The following is a 20526-nucleotide window of genomic DNA, read 5'->3' as shown; positions in this document are numbered from 1 at the left end:
CTCCCTGAAAATGGCGTCTGGGCGAGCGAGGTTTCTGGAGGCTCTTTTTGCCCCACTCGCAAGAGTTTCACGCAAGAGAACAGTAGACAGACATAGACAGGTCACACTCACAGTCTTTCACAGCTGAGCCCCACTGGGTCGGTGTACTTTCGCGGATTTTCCCCGCCTGGTGTCACACACAGGGAGCCAGCTTTTGCAAAGGTTAGCCGGTTTTTATGCTCTGAAGTCCCTCCCTGAAAATGGCGTCTGGGCGAGCGAGGTTTCTGGAGGCTCTTTTTGCCCCACTCGCAATAGTTTCACGCAAGAGGACAGTAGACAGACATAGACAGGTCACACTCACAGTCTTTCATAGCTGAGCCCCACTGGGTCGGTGTACTTTTGCGGATTTTCCCCGCCTGGTGTCACACACAGGGAGCCAGCTTTTGCAAAGGTTAGCCGGTTTTTATGCTCTGAAGTCCCTCCCTGAAAATGGCGTCTGGGCGAGCGAGGTTTCTGGAGGCTCTTTTTGCCCCACTCGCAAGAGTTTCACGCAAGAGGACAGTAGACAGACATAGAGAGGTCACACTCACAGTCTTTCACAGCTGAGCCCCACTGGGTCGGTGTACTTTCGCGGATTTTCCCCGCCTGGTGTCACACACAGGGAGCCAGCTTTTGCAAAGGTTAGCCGGTTTTTATGCTCTGAAGTCCCTCCCTGAAAATGGCGTCTGGGCGAGTGAGGTTTCTGGAGGCTCTTTTTGCCCCACTCGCAAGAGTTTCACGCAAGAGGACAGTAGACAGACATAGACAGGTCACACTCACAGTCTTTCACAGCTGAGCCCCACTGGGTCGGTGTACTTTCGCGGATTTTCCCCGCCTGGTGTTACACACAGGGAGCCAGCTTTTGCAAAGGTTAGCCGGTTTTTATGCTCTGAAGTCCCTCCCTGAAAATGGCGTCTGGGCGAGCGAGGTTTCTGGAGGCTCTTTTTGCCCCACTCGCAAGAGTTTCACGCAAGAGGACAGTAGACAGACATAGACAGGTCACACTCACAGTCTTTCACAGCTGAGCCCCACTGGGTCGGTGTACTTTCGCGGATTTTCCCCGCCTGGTGTCACACACAGGGAGCCAGCTTTTGCAAAGGTTAGCCGGTTTTTATGCTCTGAAGTCCCTCCCTCACATTTAAAACATTTTAAGAATTATTTTTTGTTTATTATATAAAGTTCTGAATTGTAATTTAAGATTTATAGTAACATTAATTTTTGCCACACCCCATGATACTCATGAATTACTCCTGCAGATGCTCAGGGAGATCATCTGATATTCTAAAGACTGAAACCAAGTCAGCTGTGTGCAAGGCAAATATGTACCTAACTTGCTGTACTAAAACTTCAGCACATAACATTAATTTTTAATTAAATATAAAATGGATTTTGAATGATGGCAAGATATAAAGACCTGTCAGTGTAAATCCAAATACCAATCTTTTTCCTCTGTGATTTCAATTTGGTATGTGTATGTCATGCACCTATGCATGTATGTAGATTCATACATATTTATACATACATATATAACCATACCATTAAGATTTTATAAAATGTATTCATTATTCCAAAAGATATTTTTTGTATTCTCCTTTATATCAGTGCTCATTTCCTATGTCCTTTCTCTCTGGAAACCCTATTTCTTTTTATGTGCTTTGGCCTTCTCAAAAAATAAGGCTATTCCGATGAAAATAGTAGTGAATTTGTATTCATTTTTTTTCAGCAAAGCATTAATTTTTAAGCCATAATGATTGTTATAGAAATGTTTAATTTTCAGTACCAACAGAACCCATGTACAATTACTTTGTCCCTCAAGTTCCCAGTACATAATATTTCTTAGCAGCACACAAAGCAATCTAAAGCCATAAAACTTATTTAACTTCTTAAACATTGAAGGCAAAGTACTTTTTTACATTCCCATGCACATGCATATTAGTTTAAGTTAACCTCAAAAGTTTAAGTGGGTTGCTTTTCTTAAGGATTAGAGTCAAAGGAGCACAGTAAAAATGGTGTTAGAGTGGCAATTATTGTTTGCATAGGCCCACCAAACTATGAGGGGCATGGAAAGAAAAAGCTTTGGCCTAAATATAAGGAGACTCTACCCCCGAAGTTTCTTGGCATAAGACCAACCCTAGGCTCCAGGCAAACTAGTTTGTCCAATCCAGGTCATTGTCTGTAGTGCCAATACACTTTTATTTTTCACACAGTCTCTGTTGTTGGTATCATGTTTCTGTATTAAAGATCCTGGAATCTGCATATCCTATATTGCAGTCAGGATGGTGCAGAGTGTCCTCTCATTTCACCTCACAATTAAAGGGCAATGCAGAGAACCCTGTCATGTAAGCAGGTCGTTGTTGCCAAGTCTTCTTAGTGTTGAGGGAAGTCTCTTTTCAGCAGGTCGATGTCAGAGCAGTGGTAGGGTCTTCCCTGGTAGAGGATTGCTTCCAGGTGTTGTTATAAAAAACCTTGGATGTTTTGCAGATAGCTTCCCTGGTTCAGGGGTGGATGGAGGATGCCCATTCTTCTGAGGCCTGTGCCAGGTCATTATATTAATGTTCAGGGTGTAAGGTCCCATTTCACTACAAGATTTGTGTGTTCCAATCTCTATTAGATAAGAACTTATTTGTATGTATAGTATTTTCCCATTTTAATGTGCCTATGCAAACCAGGAACAATGCCACGTGGCTTTATCGGCGCATATGGGGGCCATAAGAACAAGTCCAACAATCCCCATGACATAGTTCAATCATAAGCATTAAACTGAGGGACTCTTCCACCAAAATTCCTTATTGAACAGCTCACAAAGAGAAGACAAGATAAAAAGTGGGTAGAATCATCATGGTAAAAGATTATTTAGAAAGAGTTATAGCTGTTAAAGAAAATACACATAAAATATTTAAAAGACATATGTGTCCATTTTATGTCTTTTGAAATACTTGGGGGTTGTTAAATTCAATGCACGACTTTGGTCTGTGATTAGGACTGTGTAGTACTGAAGTTAAAAAGGGTAAATGTGGAGTACAAATGGTTGGGGGTGAGAGAGTTAAGGAGTAATAATGAGCTTTGTAGGGGTGTGCAAAAGGGCAGAATCTGTTGGGGCAGGAGGTCGGTCTTGATGCCTAACAAATTAAAGAACTGAGAGTAAAGAGGGTTAATTGAGAGGAAGATAATGAATCAGGATTGGGAGATGAGGGAGTAGAAGGGGCTCTGGTGTGGAGGAGGGGAAATATATCAGAGGGGCTATATGCATTGTATAGATGAATTGTTTATGGATTAGGCTTGGCAGTCAAAGAGGACCACTGTATGGGAAGTCACGTCTACATATACACTGATTTTAGAGACCTATTTGAATATTATCCTCCAAATCTAGGGAATTCCATTTTTTTCCACAGAAACAGTCGAGAATTAAGAATATTTTTGGGTGTTGTTAAAAAGTATGTAATTTGCGAGGGTGCAAATGTGCCCGTGTGCTTGTAAAAATGAATACTAGTAAGAAAAGAACTCCTGAATGGGGTCCAGTATGCATAGGGGAGGAATTTCTCTCCCCCACCCTCCCTCCAGTGCCCGATTTACCAGGCGTGGCCATGAAGACCAATCTGGTGTGGGGGGAATCTCAGTCCCCTGGACTAAGTGTTCAGCCCAGGGGGCCTATGGCTAGCTGTCCTGCCCAGAGCCCCCAACATACCAGTCGAAGACACCCAGAAGTCCTGGCATGTTGAGTCTTCTGAGCTGTGAACCATTTTGAGCTCTTATATGAGGCGAAGGTCAATATTGCTTTTAAAACTAAGTATGTACAGTTATTCCCATCACTTTATTTCTGAATTTAATTATTTTGTAACATTTATAAATATCAATCAACACATGTGTGAGCTTATTTCTGAACTCCTTTTTAGCTAAATCTTATGTTATTTAGTTAATATTAGGCTGTTATTTGAGGGTAGATATTCATTTCAGTGTGAGTTCTTCAATTTCTTCATTTTCAAAATAAATGAATTATTCATCTTAATTATATAGTTCAGGTCTTGTAGAAGCCCATACGGACATTATCTTCAGCTTTCAATATTTTGAGTTTTACTTTAAAGCCCTATTAGGCAGTTTTCAGAGCTTACTCCTGGTTCTGCATTCAGAGTTCACTTCTGGAGGAACTCAAGGGGTTCTGAGGAACTGAATCTGGGTAGTCTGCATGCAAGGCAAGTGCCCAGTATGAAAAAAATAATCTAGACTTGTTTGAGAATGTTTTTAATATTTAAATCCATTGGAGAGAATAGGTATATTAAAAAATAAAGCTAATTGTGAAAACAATATAACCCTTTTTGTTTAGAACTTTGTTAATTTGTCTCAACAAAATCAAAGTTTTCAGAAAAAGTTATTCACATATATTACTTGAATATATTCCTAATTATTTCATGTTTGATGTTAGTATGCAACTCTTATTAAAGTTTCAAATTCTGATTATTTGTGGCTAGCACGTAAAATATAATTAATTTGTATTAAAAATTGGAGGAAGTCTACATTCAGCAGTGATCTGGTATTACTCCTGCTCTGTGCTCAGGGGTTATTCCTGTCATGTCTTGGACATGTAATGCTTGATTCAAACTAGGGTATTCATGCAAGGCAATCATCTTAGCCCTACATTATTGTTTTGATTCTGTAATTGATTTTTATATATCAATTTAGTATATTGTATTGTTAAACTCTCTCATCTTTCTAGGAACCTTTTTGTAAATACATGATTATTTTGCATAGGTGATACTGTTTTCTAAAATGATTTTATATTTTCTTCCTCATATATTTTAGTTTATGTTTCATTGTTCCTGTCATGACATATAGCATAATGTTGAATGAAAATAATGAGAGCAGAGACCTCTAACTTGTTTTTAAAAAGGACCACAGACTTTTCTATCAGTAAAGACTATTAGTATTAGTATTAGTAATACTAACTAGTATTACTATTACTACAGGTAATATACTAATATTTAAATTGCTGACAAAGTTCTTTATTAAAATTTTTCCTAGAAAAACTTTAATTATGAATAAAATTTTAATTTTCTCATATCCACTTAAACTTTAAATTTATGTGCTTTTTTCATAATAATATCTTTATTTAAGCACCATGACTACAAACATGTTTACAATTGGGTTTCAGTTATAGAAAAGAACGCCCTTCACCAGTGCAATTTTCCCACCACCAATGTCCCTATATTCCTCCTTTCCAACTTATATGTTTTTCAATTTTCCAAAACTTAATAATGCAGAGAATGACAATATATAGTTTTAAAGTATAAACCCACTTGAATTACTAGGATAATATTAATTGGATATGATGTGGTTTAATCTTTTTCATATATTATTGAGTTAAATTTTAAGAGTTTTATACCTCTACTCATGAAGAATACTGTTCTATATTCCATTTAACTTTTAAAGTAATTGGTTTTGTTTTTATTGTCTGGGCAACGCTGGTCTAATTAATGTAATAGAAGTATTTCCCTTTATAGTGTTTTCTACAGAACATAGAATTTGTACAATTTTTGTTTAAATATTTAAAAAAAATTTTAGAGCATCCCTGTTAGGGGCAATTTAAATGATGAATTTAATTCTTTGATAAGTGAAGGTCTTTATGTTACCAATGTGTGTTTTAGATTACCAAAACTGCTGTGTGTGTATGTGTGTGTGTATGTATTGTATGGGGGAATTGGTTCCTGAGCAATGTTTATGTGACCTGGGGGCCATTCCCAGCTATACTAGGCCAACTAGATAAATGGTTCATTGCTAGGTCTCAAAGAAGTGGTGCTACTCACGTTCTGTGGTGCTAGGGCCACCAGGACAATTCCATGGTTTTTGAAGACTACAGGTCAGAACTTGCAATGCTTAGGGTAACTATATGGTTCTTAGTATTTAACTCAGGTGGGGACCTTGCAAGATATGCACCTTAAGACCTGTACTATGTTCCAATACTACCCATTTGTTTTGAACTTTGGTAGTTTACCTCCTTTGAGAAGTTTCTCAATTTCATCAAATTTTAGAGCTTCTTTTCATGAAGATTTTATAATATTCTCTTAATTTTTTCCATTAAAATTTTTGTTTATTTTCTTTTATTTTATTTAAGGCATTGTGATTTACAATAGTGTTGATGATATTTTACACATAGCATTTTTAATATCTGTAATATCTATAAACATTTAGTTTCTGTCATTGCTGATATCTGTAATTTACATCTTTTGTCTTTTCTTCCTTATCTTCTAAAGTTTTGTCCAGATACTTTATCCTTAGTATACATTTTTAAATTCATTTGTCTTGTCACTTTACATTGTGTTTTATTGAGTGCTGCTCTTCACTTTTAAAGAGTTCCCATGTTTAAGTTGTTTATTTTTATCAAAATTTTTAATGTGGAAGTCTAAGTTGATTATATGATATTTATTCTTTTCTAGTATCATAATCTGATGGTGTGGAATCTCAAACACTTAAGCTGTATTTTATAAATTGTGATTTATTAACTATCAGTATGGCTTTTTAATAGTATTAAAATAGTTTTAATTTCCTTTTGCTTTATCATTTGAGCCAAAGGTAGGTGACTTTTTGAACACTTGAGTTTTTTTTTTATACACATATCTTTGATTTTTTTGTTATGTTTAGAGTTCATACCTTATAGTTTTCAGGTCTTATTTCTGATTTGTGATCAGGGATCGCTCCTGGTAGGTTTGGGAATCATATAGGGTACTAGGGCTCGAACACAGGTTGTGTAAGTGCAAGGCAAGAGCCCTTCCACTATACTATCAGTCTGGAATTCCTCATGCATGTTTATTTTATTAACACCTAATGGCTATGTTTTGATAAATAAAACTACTGATTTACTCCATTTAAACTTATCAATGCTTGTTTTATGGTTTTGAAATGGCTTATGTTGATAGATGTTCTTTTTTTAAATGTCTTTTATTGACAAATAGAGTGAGGAGATAGATGATGGCCAACAGACATATAAAAATAGTGCTCATCATCACTCATAGTTAGAAAAATGCACATGAAAATATGGCTGAGATATTATATCATGTCAGTGATAATACAATGTATCAAAAGTCTAGAAAACACAAGTGTTGACAGAATTGTCATGAAAAAGTGACACACACCTGAAATTGGTAGTAATGTCATCTGATGCAGTCCTTAAAATCAATATAATGATATCTCCAAAAATCAGAAATAAAACTCCCATAGCAATATCACTTCTTAATAGATGTTCTTTGTGCACTGAAAATGCATGCATCTTTAAAAATGTTAAATTATTTGATTGAACATTACCTTTTTATAACCATAGACCTTTAGATTTATCTTTCATCTTCCAATTCCAAGATCATAATAATGGTATGTGTGTCATTATAAAATTCTCCCTATCTGGATATATTATTTTTAAAATTAACTTTTAAACTTTATTCATTTATTATATCATAAGTAGTTGCAATAGTGTTAAGGTTTAATGATATTGCAGCTTTCCCACCATCAAATTGACCATGAACTTACCTTCCACATTGCCCCTTTGTTCCCTATGTCAACTCTACATATACCTGTTTTTCTTCTCTCCCCCTACATTTTATTTTTCATATAATTAATAGGTCCAGTGTTTATAAAATATCTCTTTCCATTCTTTGACTGCTAAAATCTTAAAAAACATTTTAAAATTTATATTAAAACCAAATAAATGTAGGCAGTAAAAATTAAGGGTTTTAAAAAATCAGTCTGAAAGTATATATATATTTTTTTGGAAATATTTACAACACCAACATTATTGAGAGTATTAATAAGATTGTATCTGAATCTAAAATTTTGCCACATGTTTACTCTCTATTTTTATGTAGCTTTCTCTTTTCCTGCTTCCTTTTGGATAAATCAAATGATCCTCTTGCTATATTATAATTTATAGATTTAGGGTATTTTTAGTAGGTTCTTTAGAATTTATAAGACTATTGCATGATTAACATAATATCACTTCACATCAAAGTAAAAAACATGAAGGGTTCACTTCTTTTCTGTCCCCCTTGACAACATTTTATATATATATATATATATATATGTATGTATATATATATTATCTATATATAATCTTAGTGTTCTTGGAATTTATGCATATAACAAAACAATTTCGGTTTAGAATATTACTATATTTGTAAAAGTATTTTTATTTTATTGATAAAACATTGTATTGTTTATTTTATTTATTACACAATTTATTTATTATTATTATTTATTACACAAACATTGTGTACTGCTAAGAAATGTTATAATATAATACAATCTGGGGACTTGAGGGACAAAGTAATTGTGCGTATGTTTTGTTTTATTTTTCTTAATGTATTTTTGGCTGAAAATGAGAATTCCGTTTATGGGTGATTGTCTTCCCACTGTAACTTCACCTTGTCCTCTCTCTTTGCATCTTTGTCTTTATAAAATAAAAATAAAAAAGAGAAAAATAAACATTGTATTTTAAGGAAATGTAAAGAATAGTAGTGTATTTTATATTGATCTATATATTTACTATTTTCTAAATACTTCATTACTTTCTTTAGATACAAATTTCTATCTTCTTTTATTTCTCTATGAATGAACAGCTTTTAAAAATATGTAATAAATTTTATATGGTCATTAGGTCATATGGTCTAATAGGTCATTAGTTTTAACTTATTTTTTCAGAAAAGTCTTTGTCTTTGCTCTAGTAAGATTTTTACTTGGAATAGAATTTCTCATTGAATTATTAAACAAGGTTATTGAACTTTCTTCTGACTTGATTTGTTTCAAATGTGGAACTATCTTTCAGTTTTGTGCTAGGATAAATCTATTATTTTAGTATTTAAAAAGTTTTGGATTTCTTTATGAGAATTTCTTTGTTTCTTCTGTTGGAACTTTTAAGATATTTTGCATTCCTATGTTTATGATTTCTCTTAAATTTGGAGAAAGTTATGTAGTCATAAAATAATTTTCTTTACCATAACCTCATTTATATCTTCCAATTTTATATATAATATAAAACATTAATTGCCAATGAGGTTATTTAGTTTTTATTCATCAAATAAGAATATTCAATTACTGCTTATGGTTAGTTTATATTGTTTGGTGCTATGAATTAGCAACTATTTTTTTAATATGGAACTCTTCGTATGTGTCATCCTTGTGCAGGGGCCATGCTAATCTTCTCTGTATCGTGCCAATTTTAGTATATGTGCTGCCGAAGTGAGCACACAACTATTTTTTCTATGGTTTCTTTATACAGTGCTAATTTTCTATTCTTATATTTTTATCCACAAATTGCCTACTTTTTAATAGCTTATTTTTTCTGTTCTAGCAACTTAATCTGGAAAATTATTTTATCCAAGACATTTATAGATCTTAGGATAATATCCTTGTAATAGGAGTTGTTTTCTCCCCCACCCCCCAATCCCCTGGAGTTTTTTTAATTCAATGTAGTGGGAATATTTATTATTCTCCAGTCTTATGTGCATGTGTATGTTTGTATGTGATCAAAAATTAAAGAAAAATTTCAGATTAAAAGAAACTAAATGTCTAAGGCATAAGATAATAATCCTGAATTGGAAAATATATAAAGGACCTCATTAGAAAACAAAAAATATGATTTATATATTATATAATAGTCCTAACATATCACCAATTGATATTTTGTTGCATTGTATTTAAATAAATGTTCATATTCTTAGGAGGTATATGCTAAAATATTTATTGTTAGGAATATAGCATGTATATGTAGCTTTCTTTAAATGATTTAGGAAATTATACATGTGGGTCGGAGCGGTAGTGCAAGCAGTAAGGCATCTGCCTTGTCTGCATTAGTCTAGGATGACCTTGCTTCGATTCTCCAGCATCCCATATGGTTTCACAAGCCAGGAGCAATTTCTGAGCACATAGCCAGGAGTAAACCCTGAGTGTCATGGTGTGGATGAAAATCCAAAAAAAAAGAAGAACGAAAGAAAAGAAAGAAAGAAAGAAAGAAAGGAAGGAAGGAAAGAAAGAAGGAAGGAAGGAAGGAAGGAAGGAAGGAAGGAAGGAAGGAAGGAAGGAAGGAAGGAAGGAAGGAAGGAAGGGAAAGAAATTAAGAAAGAAAGAAAGAAAGAAAGAAAGAAAGAAAGAAAGAAAGAAAAAAGAAAGAAAGAAAGAAAAAAAGAAAGAAAGAAGAAAGAAAGAAAGAAAAAAGAAAAAGGGAAGAAAGAAAGAAAGAAAGAAAGAAGGGAAGAAGGGAAGAAAGAAAGAAAGAAAGAAAGAAAGAAAGAAAGAAAGAAAGAAAGAAGGAAAGAAGGAAGGACGAAAGAAAGAGAGAAAGAAAGAAGGAAGAAGTAAGAAAGAAAGAAAGAAAGAAAGAAAGAAAGAAAATAAAGAAGAAAGGAAAGAAAGAAAGAAGAAAGGAAAGAAAGAAGAAAGAAAGGAAGAAAGGAAAGAAAGAAAGAAGAAAGAAAGAAAGAAGGGAAGAAGGGAAGAAAGAAAGAAAGAGAAAAAAGAAAGAAAGAAAAAAGAAAGAAAGAAAGAAAGAAAGAAAGAAAGAAAGAAAGAAATTACATGTATGCATGGGCAGACACACAGAAATAAAAAATAGTGTTAAAGCAAATAAATCATATCTACATGATTTCTGATTCTGGGAAAATATACGGAAATGCTTTCTACCATCTTTGCAACTTCTTTGAAAGATTGCAATTATATGAAAAAAATTACCAAAGTGAATTGAGTCAAAAGACATAGACCTGAGTTTCTTTTAATTTCTAGGTGTATATTGCTAAGCATCTTGTAATAATTGATGTGTTCAATGTAAACATGAAGAAATTCAAATATTTATGATTTTCTCCAGCTGGCTCACTCTGTGAGTAAAGTTTGAGTCACAAACCACCAGCTCTCTGTTGTGATAGTAGCTCATTTTTGTCAGTCAAGAAGACTGTTTGTTACATGCCTGCTTGTCACTCCCCATTACCAATAGCCTGAAACTGACACTGAAACTAAAGAGGACATACAAAATAGCAGCCCTTTTTTTCCTAGACACATTCATCATAAGCTTTAGTAGCAAAATGTTCCCAAACTATTAGTGTAACCTCATGAAACAAGACCTGACTTATTGCTAAATTCCATTATTAGTCACAGTTCTATGGTCATGGTGCTTTTGTTTAGTTTTTTTGTTTGTTTAATAAAGGTTTCTCATGACTATACCCATTTTTGGGGGTGGAGGCAGTAGAATTTAGGGTCAGGGGAGAAGAGGGAAGAATAATTTGAGATACTCCATAACAGTGATCACAGAAGGCTAAAGAGAGAAAGAAAATCTCTCAAAAAGTGATATTAGTTGTCAAATTCAGTCAAGCATGAACAATATGGGCAAGTGTTAACAAATGAATGAAAACAATTCAGTGAGGTTGGGGTGCTTGGTGGGAAGCCATATGAAATGTAAAACAATCCACCATGATTTTCTCACAGCGTCACTCACCTAGTTCTGGTTACAGATAGTTTTAGAACTCACCCTATCCCCTGTGTTTGCCTGTTAAAAAGGAATTTATCTGATCTACATGTCTTTTCCATATGATTAATGGGATGCTGTTTCAAGAGTAGATACTGCTTTTCTTCAGGTATCTTTGGCATCAAGTAGCACCTGCTCAATTACCAAAGAGGGTTATCTTATAATCAGTAGACGAAGTTGGGGTGAACAGAAGTAGATGTCTTGGACTAATGGTAATGTTTAACATGTTAGGAAGCTGAGATGCAGAAGAATGCTTGGTTTCTTTGAACAAATTAAATATAAGCTGGGTGAGAATCACAGATTGTTACTCCTGCAGATCATTCCAAAAGAATAACCCTTCCTTAGACATTTATTGTTTCCCAGGAATAAACTTAGTTCCATACAAGTAGATAGAATACATATGTAAAACATTGATCCTAAATGAAATTACTCTCAAGTTGTACCTCCAGGCTCTATTTATCATTTGGGTGACCTTTTTACTCACTTAAGCCCTTTCATTAGAACCAGTTTAGAAAATGTTTAGCAAATGTGAGGTTTTTAAAGGAAAGTGGCAAAAAACCTACATGTTTGAAAGATGGCTACATTGTTTTTCAATCTGAGAAAACTTCTATAAATATTACCTTGATTTCAAAGATAAAATATTTGAGGGACCTTCTGAGCATAAATAATTTGTCCCAAATCAAACAGATAACATATGGATAATTAGAATTAAGGGCCAATTTTGCATGATTTAAAAGATCTCCCTTTTGGTATCAGTTCGTATAAAAGAAAATTTCCCTTCTAGCTTCTTTTCTGATCATATAGTACTGCCCCTAAATCCTAAATTTCTATCACTTGTCAAATATATTTGAACACACTATATTGTGGGCTTCAAGTTATATTGTATATTATGCTGATGTTGCTTCCACAAAATTTAAAAGGTAATGGAGAGCATCAAAATAAACAATTGACTGGGGCAGGAGAGATAGCACAGCGGTAGGGCACTTATTTGCCTTGCAAGTGACAGACCCAGGATAGACGGTGGTTTGAATCCCAGCATCCCATATGGTCCCTCGTGCCGCCCGCCAGGAGTGATTTCTGAGCACAGAGCCAGAAGTTACCCCTGAGAGCTGGTTTTTGGGTGTGGCTATATATATTTTTTGTTGTCAACTGGATATATATATATTTTATATTTATGAGATTTGCTCATGTTTTGCAGAGAAAAATACATGTGATATACATGCATACATGCACAGGCAAGTCATTTTTTTAAATTTTTGTTAGAGAAAGTGTCTATGAGCTAAAAGGTGATATTGACACCTGAGATCTTAAAGATGGAAAGAAGGAAACTATACAAAGCAGTAAGCTTCAAGCATTCCAGGTTAAATGAAAAGCAAGGCCAATTGCTCAGAAATAATGCAAAAATGATAAATTTGGGAAACAGAAATGAGATTGGTTGGGTCACCTGGAATAAAGGTAATAGATTGTAGAGTGAGATTGACCAAGATCATGGTGTCCTTATAGGATTTATTGCATTCCAAGTACATCAAGCAGGCACCAGTGATCATGGCACCAAAAGGCCCTGGGGTTTCTAAGGTTCAGCTTTTTATTGCTAGTGAATCTTCAATATTGCCTTGAGTTGTTGACTCTGACTTTTTTATGCCCTCTCTCCTGCTGATTTAAGGATAAAGAATTATGAAATAGAAATATCTGAAATCTTTGCCACTACTCAAACAATTTCTAACACCAATAATCATTGTGTTCTCAAACTTTCACAACTCTCATTTGATTTCAGTTACAAAACTGAATACTGCCAAAGTGAGTAAGATAAGCTGGAGATTATTTCAGCAAGTTTCTACCTCTAACTTCACCTTGTGATTTTGTGCTTCAGCAAATGAATTTGAGTTTAAAATTATTGCAGCTTCAAACCCCTAAATATCACTCAGATCCTTAGATGTTGGAAGTGTCTTTCTTCCTAGAATATAATTTTCACACTTGCTTGTTTGGCAACCTTCATAACTAGTCTCATACCAACTCTAAATGAAGTCTCACTTTAATAAGAAAAAAAATGTAGTTAATTCAGTTTTCTTTATATAATTATATTATTTTCCATGCCAAATTGTGATTATTTTCACATATAATTTATATTTTTAACAATATGCTCAGAGTCCATTGAACTTGTCTCATTCATTTTTACATTCACAACAATTAGCTCACTGCTTAGCACAAAGTAGATTTTTAATAAATATTAAATGAAATAAATGGCTGATGCTATTATTATCTAATGGTGCTTAGTGCTCTGCACTCAGGATCACTCCTGGAGGGATAGAAAATCGTGTATAAAACATGTCAGCTTGTGCAAGCAAGTGCCTTTACTGCTGAACTCTCTCTCCAGCCTGATAATAACAATTTTTGAGTACTAATTTTGCTTGAGTATACTTTGTGTAGGCTCTGTGATAAGGTGCTTTCCATGAAGTAGCTGTAGATCATCCTCATTTGACAAATGAGAAAACATTTCCAAGGATGAAAAGTGACTCATCCAATTCACACACTCTAATAGAGATTGAAAGAGATTTGACTGAGTCTGTTGGACTCCAGGATGCCTGTTCTTTTTTTTTTTCTTTTTTGGTTTTTCAGGCCACACCCGTTTGATGCTCAGAGGTTACTCCTGCTAAGCGCTCAGAAATTGCCCCTTACTTGGGGGGGACCATATGAACGCCAGGGGATCGAACCGAGGTCCTTCCTTGGCTAGCGCTTGCAAGGCAGAAACCTTACCTCTAGTGCCACCTCGCCGGCCCCATGGGATGCCTGTTCTTAAGGGACTTGCTGAATTATTGCTTTTTATATTATTAAATGAAGGTGATCCTGAAGAGCACCTCGCCTCTCCCTCTCTTTCTTTTTAATTTAGAAATGTTCAAGGCATTATAGTAGATGATTTGTTTTCTTCTTTTTATTTGTTCTGGCTTCTGTATATTTACCAAGTAGAGGAAAGTGATGTTTTTTTCCATCTTGAGGTGAGGCTTATATTTGAGTTTCTAATGGGAGAAATTCTTAATTCCTAATGTGAGTATTAAAAAGACTATTCCCTTTGCTAAGAGCATCATTAAATGCCCCTATCACCTGAAAAGAAAAGTTTTGAGATTTTATTAAATCAGAATTATGTTACTGGAGATATGATATAAGAGTTAAGACACTTGCCTAATTATACCAGCCAACCCTGGCTCTATTCTGGCATTCTATATATACTGTGAACCCTGACACTATCCCAGAACACAGAGTACTCAGAATTAAGACCTGAGTACTGCTGGGTATGAGCAAGAAACCAAAAAATAATATTTAATTCTGGCAATGGGATAATAATGCAGAAGTTAGCTTGGTTTGAGAGAGTAAGAAGAGATTTCATAGTAAAATATAATCACTTTGAAATTCAAAGATTTTGAAACAAAAATAGTTCAACACTGGAGTAAGATTGTATTTAGCTAGTGGTAATTTAACATCACACCTCTTCACTGACGTTTAATCCTGGAGAAAAACATGGTTCAAGTTACAAATCTCAAAGAAAGACTGTGGTAGCCTGGAACACGAGACATCCAGGTGGAAGGGATCTATCACCAGTATATGGCCAACCTCTTCAGCACCTGGTCTACATCTGGGTTGTGGTAGGACTTGGTGAATTTTGTCCACAGCACTTGCTTTAAGTTGTGAACACAGATGACTGAGTAAGAGAAACACGATGTAGCAGCACAATTGCGTTTTAGTAATATATGGATGACATATGTTTCTGTGGCTCATGTGTTAGGATTGAAAGCTGACATATAGGGAGAAGAGGTGACCATAGAGAAATCACATATGGATGAATGGTGAATACTGCCACACCCTGAAATTCTAGCCCAGCAAAATATTACTAACACCTCAAATAAAGTCAAACACTGAACCAAAGGTCATTTGGACAAATTCACTAAATCCTACACAATCTTCCTGCCCACTTTTTTTGATACTGTTAGGTCAAATCAAAGAATCAAGATTTCAGTCAAAGTGGTTAGAAGAAAAAGGAATTTATTTGCATGGACCAAGATCTCAGGTAGCCCTGGAAACTACGGTCCTGAACAAAGGGTCCACTATGTTTTGTTTTTAATATTTTTATTTAAGCACCATGGTTATAAACATTTTTGTAGTTGAGTTTCAGTCATAAAAAGAACACTACCCCCTGTTTTTATTTATTAAAAAGTGCAAGCAAACAAGCAAGTAAGTGAGTTTTACACAAACAAAATTGCTGTTAAAGGCTCATATGGCTTTGAAGAACAAAGGGTTTTGCATGCCCTAGAGTAATTTTTTTTGCTTCAGTTTCTATGTTCTAGTGATTTGAGTACCTCAATACCTGTAAATCTTTTGTACTTGGTTTTCACCTCTTGTGGCTCTAACTCTTCACACCACCTTGTTTCTCTCTTTGATGCTTAGAAATTCTTGTCAGCTGTTTTTCACCACCTAGTTTTTCTCAATTTCCCTCACAATATTTTTTTCCTTTACTCAAGTATCACTATATTTTGTTTTACTCAAATATTTTATTCAAATGTCACCTTCTTAATTGTACAAGAATTCTAAACCCAGGGAAATGTGAGAATAAAATGATCATTTAAAAAAAAAAACGTTAAGAAATCTTAAGAAAGTACTCATAGAAAGCAAAAAAAAAAAGGCAAAAGAAGCATTAAACAATCCTTCCAAAGAATCAATAAGGCATATGGTTAAATATAAATACTCTAATTGATGTAATATTCAATATTAGTAATCTAGAACTGAACTTCAGAAAATTTTAGGAGAAGACAATATTAATAATGGGTAAATGCTACCATTGCTGATGTTTATTTTCTTTTATTAAGAAAAGGCATACTTGGAGCCGGAGAGACAGCATGGAGGTAGGGCATTTGCCTTGCATGCAGAAGGACAGTGGTTGAAATCCCAGCATCCCATATGGTCCCCTGAGCCTGCCAGGAGTGATTTCTGAGCGTAGAGCCAAAAGGAACCCCTGAGCGCTTCGGGATGCAACCCCAAAAAACAAAAAAAAAAAAGAAGAAAAAGGCATACACATTTAAACATATGTTTAAAAATTCATAGCTAGTCAATATAGAAATATAAATAGAATATGCCATTTTTAAACATCTGCCAAAATAACAAGTGAAGAAAACCCAATCAACTCCAAAAAATATAAAAATATAAAACAGTTTTAAAGATTTAATATTTAATACTAGTAATGTGTCCAAATATTTTAACTTCTATTGAATATAAAATGATAATTCTTATTTTAAAAGGCAGATTGTCAGATTTTATTTTAATCTACTTACCAAGTAACAGAAATTTTCAAAACAAAATGACATTATAATTAAAAGAATGGATAGAAGCTTTCAGAAAGATGTTAATTAACAAAAAGGCAGTTAACACAATAAGAAATCAATTAGATTGGGGCCAAAATATTCAATTAAACAGAGAAAAATTTCACTTTGGGGGGATGGGTTGGGCCATACAGAGCAGTGATCAGGAGATATTCATGACACTGTGCTCAGAAATTGTTCCTGTCAGGCTTGGGACATATGGAATGCTGGGGATCAAACCCAAATAGATCCCATGTCAGCTGTATGCAAGGCAAACTCCCTACCACTGCGTTATCACTCCAGTGCCAACATTTGCATTATTTTATTCTTCTTCTTTATTTGAACATCTTGATTACATAAATGATTGTGATTAGGTTTCAGTTATGTAAAGAACACCCCCTTCACCAGTGCAACATTCCCACCACCAATGTTTCAAATCTCCCTCTATCCCACCCCACCTCCACCTGTACTCCAGACAGACTTTCCAGTTCCCTCATTCATTCACTTGATTATGGTAGTTCTCTGTGTAGTTATTTCTATAGCTGTACTCACCACTCTTTGTGGTGAGCTTCATGGAGTGAGCTGGTGTTCCAGCTCTCCTCTCATTGTCTCTGAGGATTGTTACAAAAATGACTTTTATTTTTCTTAAAACCCATAGATGAGTGAGACCATTCTGCATCTCTCTCTCTCTCCCTCTGACTTATTTCACTCAGCATGATAGATTCCATGTACATCATGTATAGGAAAATTTCATGACTTCATCTCTCCTGATGGCTGCATAATATTCCATTGTTTATATGTACCACAGTTTCTTTAGCCATTCATCTGTGGAAGGGCATCTTGGTTGTTTCCAGAGCCTGGCTATTGTGAATAGTGCTGCAATAAATATAGGTGTGAGGAAGGGGTTTTCATATTGTATTCTTGTGTTCTTAGGGTATATCCCTAGGCCTCTTAGGAAACTTTCGGGAATTCAGAAGCACAGGCACAGGCAGACAGAAGTAGAAGTTTCCCCTGAAGTCCTCAGAGTGAAAAAAGGCACAGCAGGGCAGAGCCTCCACAGGCCAGAGACCTAAGCTTATTGGACAGCGACCCCCGCAGCCAGAATGTACTCACTCAGCAGCTTCAATATGCAGTTTTTTGAGGGTGTGGTCCCTAGGCCTCTGAGGAACTTTCGGGGATTCAGAAGCACAGGCACAGGCCACAATATTTTTTAAAATAATAATTTTGAGGGGTATTTTGGGTCACACCTGGCAGTGATCAGGGGTTACTCCTGTTCTACACTCAGAAATCACTCCTGGCAGGCACAGGGACCATATGGGATGCCTGGATTTGAACCACTCTCACTCCTCAATCTGCTGCGTGCAAGACAAATGCCCTACCACTGTGCTATCTCTCTAGCCCCCCAAATAATTTATTATTAAATTTTATTTTAGGCACTGTAGTTTACAAACTATTTTTAATAAGCTTTCATTTCTGTAATATTCCACCACCACAGCCTCCACCTCATGTATTCACTTTCCTTCACTATTATCTGTGTCACTCTTCCACCAATCTCTGTAGCAAGTTTCCTATTATACCAAAGCTCTGTTTCTGTTGCCTTTTGTTATTTGTTATTTCTTTACAATGACATTTTTTAAATAGTCATACAATTCATTCCAATAAATCAAACAAACTTTTAATTTGGAGGATATATTATTATTGCTTTTCCTTTTCATTGTCTTAAAACTAGTCAAAAGTTCTCCACAAGACTATGGTGCAGGATGAAACTATACTATGGATTTTACCTCATCCCTCAGACTATCTCAAAATATTTAAAGAGGATATCTATATTTTCTTTGTATTTCTGTATACACATTTCCTTAATAGTTAAATTCTTAGTGTATAATTCCATATATAGAGGTAGCTTTCACAATCCCTTTTTTGGATATGTTTATTAGGAAACTTTAGTAGATAAGTCTCTCTTGGGATCTGAGTTCACATTAGAGAAAAGCTATAGAGATTGTAGAGTATCATTTTTACACACATACCTCAGTATATCAGTATATATAATACATCAGTATTATCGTAATTCATTGTTTCTTTTTCCATAGGAACAATAAAATGAGAAATTTTACATAGATAAAGAAGTTCTTATCTAATAGGGATAGGAACTCATAAATTTTATAGTATAGGGATGCCTTTCTTCCTAAACATTTGTCATAGTGACTCAACTTAGACCTCAGCTGGTGGAACATCAACTCTCCAACCCCAAATCTTGGATTCCATCCTTGAAATGGCATAGATTTCTGCACTAGCACCAGGAATCAAACTCCCCCTGGGACAGGCCCCTATGCCACCCTGGCACCAACTTGATCTTGGATAGGATCATATAATACCTTGTAGATCAGAAAACAACAACTTGCTCTAAGGAAAGGTTTTCCTGAAGATACTTCATGACATTCGGCTTTGAAATATGATCTATGCAAGAACCAGATCTCTAATTATAGAAACCTGACTACAACAATCACAACTGAGTAAAACTTTTTAGGACCATGAAGAAAGACGTTAGAGTTTGACAATTAGTATGCTTAGAGCCTGTAATCAGTCTTACAACAGGATACTTCATGGGAAGATACATGTCTTTTTAGGCCAAGAGTATTTGCTTTCTAATTTCCCCTCACTTGCTGCACCTGTGCAAACAAATAAACAAAAAATATGCCACCCTCCCCTTTTAAAAGATTTAATTTATACCTTCTATATAGGGGCTCCCGCCTTTTTCATAGAATCTTTGGACATGAATTACTTTGCTTTACCTCATATTTCTGCATCTTTCTACAAATTGATATAAAAAAAAGTGATGGGGCTCAGGGGCCAAGTGGTGTCAGGTGCATTGATGGGAAAAAAGGTCAGAACTAAATACCCAAACCAAAGTCATCAACAATAGAAACAAGACCTAAACTATAACAATCTACTTAAAATGAACCTGCCACACTGGTAGGCCAGGGAGGTATGGGATTCATGCTAGGAACCTTGGTGGAGGGAGGTCAACAGTGGTGGTGGGAATGGTCCTAAATCACTGTCACTATATGCCTGAAAATCAACTCTGAAGGACATGTAATTCACTATGTTCTCAATTATGAAATTTTTAAAAAGTATCGAAGTTGTCATTACATCCTGGATTATCATATTCTTACATTGTACCCATGGCTGTAACAATATTGAGCCATAAAATATTTTTGGTATTTCCATTTACACATGAAAAAACCTAAACTGAGATAAATTCAGTGATTTCACCCAATGTCTTAGACTAAAAGTCATCATTTGAAAGCTCAAATTCTCACTTAAAATATTTTTTCTTATATTTTTATCTTTCACCGACTTTCTCTCTTCTTTTCTCTTTTGTCTCCATTTCCATACCCTTCGTTCCCTCAATTTTTTCCAAATTGATTTTTATAATTATTTATCAAACTAACCCTGTATTATATTTTCAGATTCTACTTTCTCAGCTTCTGAGAGTATTGGCTAGATATCCAACCCTGAACAGCCTTTGTGGTAAATTTATTATGAGAAATATATTATTTGTAAACTGCTAATTTCTTCCAAGGATGATCATAAAATTTATTGTTCAGTAGAGTCCAATAGGTATATACTTGGTATTGAAAAGAACAATAAGAATACTAAAATTATATGTTA

General features: G+C 34.9%; 1 pseudogene; it reads right to left on the bottom strand.

Annotated features, from left to right (window-relative positions):
• Positions 1 to 9141: 9141 nt before the first annotated feature.
• On the bottom strand, positions 9142 to 9242 carry LOC126027468 (uncharacterized; annotated as a pseudogene).
• Positions 9243 to 20526: the final 11284 nt, after the last annotated feature.

Source organism: Suncus etruscus, chromosome 1, assembly GCF_024139225.1.
Source record: "Suncus etruscus isolate mSunEtr1 chromosome 1, mSunEtr1.pri.cur, whole genome shotgun sequence".
Classification (NCBI taxonomy): Eukaryota; Metazoa; Chordata; class Mammalia; order Eulipotyphla; family Soricidae; genus Suncus; species Suncus etruscus.
Note: the sequence above shows the minus strand (reverse complement) of the source record. Positions and strands in the feature narration are given on the sequence as shown.